We start from the raw sequence: 9,157 nt of genomic DNA on the forward strand, positions 1-9,157 counted from the left end.
ATTTGCCAGACACTGGCAGAGCCTCTCTCTCAGGAGACTGCTATATAAGGCTCCTGTCAGCAAAATCTTGTTGGCATATACAATATTATCTGGGTTTAGTGGCTGTTTATGGGATGGATCCCCAGGTGAGGCAGTCTCTGGATGGTCATTCCTTCAGTCTCTGCTCCGAACTTTGTCTCTGTAACTCCTTCTGTGGGGATTTTGTTCCCCCTTCTAGGAAGGATCGGAGTATCCACACTTTGGTTTTCCTTCTTCTTGAGTTTCAAGTATTTTGCAAATTTTATCTTAGGTATTATGAGTTTCTGGGCTAAAAATCTGTGCTGTAAGAAACATAGAGAACGATTGACCTACATATGGTTCCAACCTATGAGATGGGAGGTAAAAAAAAAAAAACTCCTCCAGGTTTCTTTGTGACTCGCTGCCCTTATATGTAGATGATTTCTGGTATTACAAGACCCGGAAGAAAGCTTCATTAGTCTATGAACATAGCTAGGTATAATTTTTGTTTAATTTGATGCTATTTTTTCATTTTCATGATTTTAATAATAATAATAATAATAATGTATTATTTAGTTGGTGATTTCTTTTCAAAATCATTTATGTATTTTCTCATGGTTTAATTTTTCCTGTTCTTCTATTCTTGCTTCTTTATTTTTTCATCTCTATTAATTTTTAACTTTTTAGGTCATTGCATCTTGATCTCATCTTTCCTTTCATTATTTTTGATATGTAATTTTTATTTTTAACTGTTAGGCTCTGTGAGGTTGAGTTTTAACTGTCAATGTGACAAGATACAGAATTGCTTGTGGAAGGAGTCTCAATGAGCTTTTCTAGATGGAGTTGGTTTGTGAACATATCTCTGGGAGATTAATTGAGATGGAAAGACCCCTTCATGTAAGAGTTCCCATTCTTATACACGAATTTCTGACTTTATTTCTATTTTCCCTATAGATGCCTTATCTAGGAGTAGGGACATAAACTGAAATTTAGTATGCATACATCAAGTCATTGCCTTCTTCTCTTAATGCCAGTGTGATGTGTAACTAGCTGCTTCCTTTACTTCTTTGCAGTGATAGACTTTAACCTGGACTTGTGAGCCAAATGAGACTTGTATCCCTTACACTTCTATTCTTGGATATTTTATCATAGCAACACAAAAGGAAGCTAAGGGAAGCTCTATTTACACATTTTTTATTCTTATAATAAAGAAATAATAGTTGGTATGGAGTCAGATGGTGACAAATTATCGCATTCAGATCACAATAAAAAATTGTAAGAAATCATGAATAACAGACATAAAATATATGGGACACAAATGAAAAAAATCTATAATTATAATTATAAGATTATAATTAGAAACAACTGGGATATACAATGGAGATGCATAGATAATTGACAGAGAATATGAATTTAATGAAATAATAGCAGAAAACTCCCCAAATCTCAGGCCACCATTATCAGTCCTATATAGATATGAGCAAAAAGACCTTATCTATTGAGGAAAGTCTGATGTTACAGAATATTTTGAGTTGACTGAAACACATATTTATTGTTCAGCAACTGCTAAAGCAATGGTATATTCTGTATGAAAATAAAGTAGATATACAGGTTGAAAGCGTAAGTCATCTTTTCTGATTCAAGATGCTCACATGAGTGCATACAGATAATAAACTAAATAAAACACAAATGATGGCATTGTTGACATTTTATACATCATTGGCCAGGGAGGCTGTGTGTTTATGGGTAGGCATAGTTTTCTGATAGAAATGGGTAATCACTTTAAAGTTCCTCACATATGTCAGACTATGCAATTCAACTATCTTATAACAGTCCTGAGCTATTTGTAATAACACAATTGTTCCCTTTTGAAATTTGACTGTTTTTCATATGTTCTTACCAGTATCTAATGGATGTCTAGTCCAGCACTGGCCTTACTTGAACTATTATAGGATAATTTTTCTGTGTGTGTGTAAAGGCATCAAACTTAAGAATTGCCTCCTACACATTGCTACTAATAAGAAAAATCCGCAATTATATATCAAAGTTAGCCAGGAGAATATTTTCTCTAGATAGCTTAACGTGGATGTGAGTTGATCATGAGACAAAGGGTTGGTAGAAAAAGGAATGTTATTATTTTTTTGTCCTTGTTGCAAACTCAGAGTGTCTTTGTATTTCAGTGGGGTGAATTGATCAGTCTGTTGACCAAGTTTTGCCCAGCAGGAAATTTTAATTTAATCCTAGGCCTAGAGTTACAAGGAGACATTGGCATCCCCACAGCCCCCACAGGCATGTGAACTGTGCCATTATTAATCTCCTGGTTCTGGAAACCACGGGCTGAAGGCCTCTGAGGACCTGGGCCTTTCGTGCTGTTGGAAATAATCCTGAAGAGTCATGTTCTGTGGTCACTTGAAGCACACGTTTGGAGCCAGAGGAAATGACTGACTGCTTCTATTCCCCACTTTGTAAGGGGAGGAGCTAATACAAATATCTGATTCTCAAATTAGTTCCTTATTGTGTCAATGAAGAAGGCAGAATCCAATTGCTGGGTGAAATGAAAAAGGTGAGACTTCCAGGCCCGCAGAGTAAGAGTAAGAACGCAGGGAAAGAGGAAGGTTTTTGTCCCAGTTTTGTTTTGTTTTGTTTTGTTTTTAATTGGATATTTTCTCCCAGAAGATGCTCTAACATGTAATAAGGATCACATGCTCCACTATGTTCATAGAAGTCTTATTTATAATAGCCAGGTGTTAAAAAGAACCCATTTCCCAACAGGGGAATGGATACAGAAACTGTGGTACATTTACACAATGGGGTACTACTCAGCTATTAAAAACAATGAATTCGTGAAATTCTTAGGCAAATGGATAGAACTAGAAAATACTATCCTGAGTGAGGTAACCCAGTTGCAAAAGAACATACATGGTATGCACTCACTGATAAGTGGATATTAGCCCAAAAGCTCCAAATAACCAGGATACAACTCACAGACCACATAAAGCTCAATAAGAAGAAAGGCCAAAGTGTGGGTGCTTCAGTCCTTCTTAGAAGGAGAACAAAATACTCACAGGAGCAAATATGGAGATAAAGTGTAGAGCAGAGACTGAAAGAAAGGTCACCCAGAGACTGTCCCACCTGGGAATTCACCCCATATACAGTTACCAAACCCAGACCCTATTGTGGATGCCAAGAAGTGCATGCTGAAAGGAGCCTGATATGGCTGTCTCCTGAGAGGCCCTCAGAGTCTTACAAATACAGAGGTAGATGCTTGCAGCCAACCATTGGACTAAGTGTGGGGTCCCTAATAGAGGAGTTAGAGAGAGGACTGAAGGAGTTGAAGGGGTTTGCAACCCCAGATGAAGAACAAAAGTACCTACCAACCAGAACTCTCAGGGACTAAGCCATCAACAAAGGAGTGCACATGGCTCCAGCTACATATGTAGCAGAGGTTGGCCTTGTCAGGCATCAATGGGAGGAGAGGTCCTTGGTCTTATGAAGGCTTGATAGATGCCTAGTGTAGGAGAATCAATGGCAGGGAGGTAGGAGTGGGTGGGTGGGTGGAGGAACACCCTCATAGAAGCAGGGGGAGGGAGGATGGGATAGGGGGTTTCCGGGAGGGAAGAAATCTAGGAAAGGGGATAACATTTGAAATGTAAATAAGGAATGTTATTTTTATCTGGAATATGGAATCCAGATTTGATGTCTATGGTGATAAATTCTTATATGTTGATTCACTGAAGATTATTTATTAAGGAGTAGCCATATGGTAAGAATAAAGTCAAAATGAAGCCCGTTGAGAACACTGTCATAATGAGGCAGCAGAGGTCAGGCAGAGCATTGAGCCTCATCTCCAGACTCCTGCACAATCAGGTTGGTGTTACTTTCTAGTACTTTTCTCTAATTTTCGCAGAATTCCCTTTGTATGGATGAAAATCCTGAAAGATCGTTCTTCTGGTTCTCAGCTCAAACTCTGTAGCTCCCTTGAATAAGTCTATCCATTTTATACAAGGCAGTTTGTCAAAGTGCAAAAGATAACTATCATATATACTAACTTCTTCCCCTCAGGCTAAACACTCCCTTTGTCTTACTCTATCCCACACATGACACAGGAGCGTGTCCCTCATCTTTTGCAGTAATATCCTTGAAATACAATGAATCTGTCAATGTCATTATTCAGCCGCACTATCAGAGTCCTCTACTAAACTTCAGATTGCACAGAATAAGAGGGAATGAGATTCCTTCCCTTATTTTTGTGAAAGGTATTCAGTAATGTGTGGACTTTCATCATATTGTATTGTTATTTCACTTTTTTTTGAAACTTTTGTTTTCTAGGTTGACAAAGAAGCATTGGTGGAAGTGTGGGCATCATAGATCATTTTAAAGATAGCCTTCATTAAATTCATTCTTTGATAATTTCTCTGTCTCTCTGTCTCTCTGTCTCTCTGTCAATCTGTCTGTCTCTGTCTCTGTCTCTGTCTCTGTCTCTCTCTCTCTCACACACACACACACGCACACGCACACACACACACACACACACACACGTATTCTCTTTCCTTTGATCTTCATACTCTCTTGGTTTTTTTTCCCTATGCTGTCCACACATCCTCTTCTCTGTACAAATCCCTTCTGTACAGTGATATTTTATTTGGTTTGGTGATACACTGAGTTTATTCAGAGCTGTCGGTGTGAGCATAGATTTGGAACTGTCCGTGGGAGCCTAGTAGACTCATCTTTGGGTATACAACCAAAGACAATGACGGCTTTCTGAATCTGTCAGTAGCCAGTAGTTCACTGGAAGGAAGCGCCATAAGCCATAGCAGAATGACTTTGAGCAATCCCCATGTTGTATATTTTCACTTCGGGCAGCTGTCGTTACAATGAGATTGTAGTTGTGATGGCTGTTTAATGCCCAGGAAACTATTTCAGATTCTTGGTACATTCTTGCTTCCATTCAACCTCCTTTCCATGGTGTTTCCTGAACTTTAGAAGAGATAGTTTATTGTTTACATTTAGTGTTTATTGTCAGCACCTTGGCCAGCCCTGGATCTTTGTATCCACCACTACACATTGCAAAAAGAAGCTTTCCAGGTGAAGGGGTGGAGTAGCATTTTTCTTTGAGAGCATACATATGTATTTATAAGGTAATTGCCATTTTGTCCATTTAGCAGCATAGCTTTAGTGAATTACCCCTTGTGCCTAAGACTTCCTCGCCCACATTTTTTTTTTTTTTTTGACTGTATACAGTGTCAAGCCTGAATTCTCACATGCAGAGAAGGCTTCAGATTAAAGCAGATACTGGCTGTTCATTTCTAAAATAGTCAAAACACTCTTTTACCAGTGGCTACATCTTGCCTAGAAGGTTGGTTTATAGGGCGCAAAGCTGGCTAACACCATTACTGTCATTATAACATTTGTCTTTTCCATACAACTTTAGACCCAGCCCCTGACTTCCCAATGCTCATTCACGGTTAAGCTTTATACTCTTATCATAGGAGGTAGAATTTGTTTCTTGTGTATTTTCTAGTGGTTGATTTTATCTTTGTTGTCTTCTCTCAAAATCCTGTATTCATTCATAACACTTATTTATCTTGTGTGACATAGGCATATTTGTGTTGACTTGCTCATTTCAGTGTGTGTGTGTGTGTGTGAGAAAGAGAGAGAGAGAGAGTGTGAGTGCGTATGCGTGTACGTGTGGGGGGGGAGAGGGATGAGCTAGGACTGAGGTTAGTCTCAAACATCATTGCTGGCCAGGAGACAGCATTAATGGTTCAGTTTCAATTGGGATTTTCTAAGTTCCTCCCACATCTAAAAACCTCAGTCATATGTAGCAACTATATTGAAATTTGTAATCTAATGAGATTCTCTAATAAAACTTAGGCACATAATGTTTCTTCTTTTGAGAAACATTGATGCATTGAAACTGTCACCAACCTCACAGACAAACACACTCATCTTGCATGGCAGCCACGCCACTGATAAACAAGGTTCAGGTTAACTAGCTTCTTGAACAATTTCCTCATGTGAAGAGTTTTAGGGCCTATTTCATCATTTTACATTAAGACAATCATGTAAGGCCTCTAGATGATGAGGTCTACAATAGTGGCTAACTAAATACTCATTCTCTTGCCAGGAAATACAAATTGAAAAGCTTGGTTAGACCAATAATCCAATTACTTCTCCAAATCCTACAAGCTGCTGACCATAGACTGTATTGTATCACCTAAGAATGGAGGCAGTTAAAATGTAATCTAAGTTCAGACTAAAACCTTTATCAACATTTGTCTTATGAAAATTTAAGTCCCGAGGATAAAACATTTAAGAAGAGTTAAATCAGCAACCCTGACATTAGACCATTTTGCTTATTAGGGAGGAATTCAAGTCTTATACATGACAACACACAGGTAACTGGGGTTACTAGACTTTACCATTCATGCTTTTGTAGATATCATAGAAATAAATCATTTTCTAAAATAATCATGTAATAACTAGTCATGGGACTGGGGTGGTGGTTGCAGCAGTTAAGAGCACTGTGGCTGTTCTTCCAGAAGACCCAGGTTCAATTTCTAGGACCCACACAGCAAATTCACAACCAGCAAAACTCCATCACTGGAGCATCTACATGGTGCACAGGTATACATGCAGGCAAAACCCGATACACATAAAATAAACTAACAAAGCAAAACAAAATGTGTGATCTTTGTGTTTAAAATGAGACAAAAGTTTTCAAATACACTAAAAAATTATGAATAGTTTTAGATAATATTCTAAGTAAAATGCCTGGGATTAACGCCACAAACACGTGAAGAAACTACAAATAGAAGCAGAAAATAAGAGCACATCAAGCCAAGACCCCAGAGGATTCAGCCTAGTGGATTTTGTGCATCTACAGTTTAAAGTCTTCTCAGTGATCTTTCCTATCAGTCACTGGGACTGGGTTTCAGACAGTTGTGAGCAGATAGACAAGTTCTAAGGATTGAACTTGGGTCCTCTGGAATTGCACCCAGTGACCACCACTGAGCCATCTCTCCAGGTCTTTAATTAGTATGAAATAGAATAAACTACCACAACTAACCAAAAGAGAAAGGTAAAATAATTATATTACATGAAAGTGGATTCAGCTAAAGCAATAAAACCTGTTGATCCTGAGGAAATGTTACAATTTTCATGTCAGTTTTGGAGAGAAGCACTGTGAAGACACCAGTTCAAGCCTGATACAACTTCTGACTCCTAAGGCTGTTCTGAGCCAGTTATTGGTATGCCCATCCAACAAATTAATAGAGATTAGTGATACTCCATTTCCCAGAGAAATCACAGGGGAAACACCAACCAATTCTAAATGGAAGTTATTTTTATGAAGATATGAATTTTATTTCAGTTTTCTTATTTTTAAATGGGGTCTTATGCTATATTGATGACTTTAATATCAATGTATGTCTAGTGTAAAAAATAAAAATAAAAAATTTCAAAACAACAGAAGTAGTATAAAGTTTAGTCATAGCCTTACTTCACTGCAGAAATAATCTTTTTCAATTTCAAAAGCTTTTAGTTTGCTGGGAATGTAGCTCAGGCAAGAGGCTCTTCACTCTGGCTCTAGCATGGAACAAAGTGGGTGCCATTGTGCAGGATGATTAGAAATTCTTGGCTATGTAGTAAGTTTGAGGCTAGCCTAGGCTACATGAGCCCCTGTATAGACAGACAGACAGACAGACAGACAGACAGACAGACAGACAGATAGACAGATAGACAGATAGATAAGATAGATAAGATAGATAAACAGTTAGACAGATGCTCTTACTATATCCAAAGTTCTCTTCTACTCTATAGCATGGAAAAGTCTTTCTTTCTTTTTAAATGATACTTACAATTTATAATTAAACCTCTAGGTGCTATAAACTTAAGTAAATGCACTTAAAAAACTACATTTCTTATTGTTTCAGAATTCATACATGAGAACCATATTTTCATAATTTCTACCATTCCAACTCACCCTATGACCCCAACTATTCCATTTCAAATTCATGGCATTTCATACACACACATACATACCATTTGGTAAGCTACATTGGAAAATCTCTTATAGATATCAGATCTGACAAAGACTGACTCTATTACAGCAACCATTGATTGATTACGTGTAATTCTTCATCTAGAGGTGGAGTCTGTTGAGATTTCCCCAATCCATATAGGATGTAAACTACTATAGTCACTGTTCAGGTTTTAGTTTGGCAACCTCATTGTTGATACTTTATGGACATAGCTCCCCTGTCATGTCTAAAGGACACTGTCTTACAGCAGGTATGCTAATATTCTGGCTCACACAATCTTTCTTTCCCCTTTTTATTAGTGTTTTCTGATTGTTAGATGAAGGGGTTGTATTATAGATATATTATTTAGGGTTCAGCAACCAACAGTAGTTTTGTTTTGTTTTGTTTTGTTTTGTATTTTGACCAGTTGTGGATCTATGCAAATGTTGCAAATGTCTCTATTGCAAAAGAGGATTTTTTTTTTTTTTGGTGAGGATTGAGAGCTATTCTCTTCTCATCTGTGACTATAACTATTCAGAATGTGGTTAGGATTATACTGCTTTAGGCAAGGGATAATAGTAAACTTTTCTCTCCAGTTCATGACCTCTCCAGGTATGGACAGTAGTATGGATAGTAGTACAGTACTGAACATGAATTCCCTTCTATTGAGCAGGTCTTAAATCCAATTTTATAGCTTTTGGTTATTCCCTAATTAAAGCGACATTATGCACCCTTTGATGGGGTGATGATTGTTGTGGTTCATACATGTTAGAACTGAGTATCACTATGGTTTCTTTCTCCAGTGACTCCTTACAAAGCACCTTTGGATAGTATAGAGCTAGTATTTACAGAGGAGGTTTCCAGGTCAACTCTAGCCCCATGTGTCCATGTCCTGTGTCCAGAGTATTTAATATTTGCAGAATAGGATCTTATCTTCATGTCCTAGGAGGCAAGTAACAGCAGTGACAATAGCTATAATGTTTTGGATATATCTTGAACTTCCTTAACCAATAAATCAAAAAGCTATTTCCTATGCATAGCAGCAGAGCTTTGGTCAAGTAGCCCATTGCTTTATGGAGATACTTCTCATCCCTCAGTGTGTGTGTGTGTGTGTGTGTGTGTGTGTGTGTGTGTGTGTG

This window comes from Mus pahari, chromosome 5 (genome assembly GCF_900095145.1).
Source record: "Mus pahari chromosome 5, PAHARI_EIJ_v1.1, whole genome shotgun sequence".
Classification (NCBI taxonomy): Eukaryota; Metazoa; Chordata; class Mammalia; order Rodentia; family Muridae; genus Mus; species Mus pahari.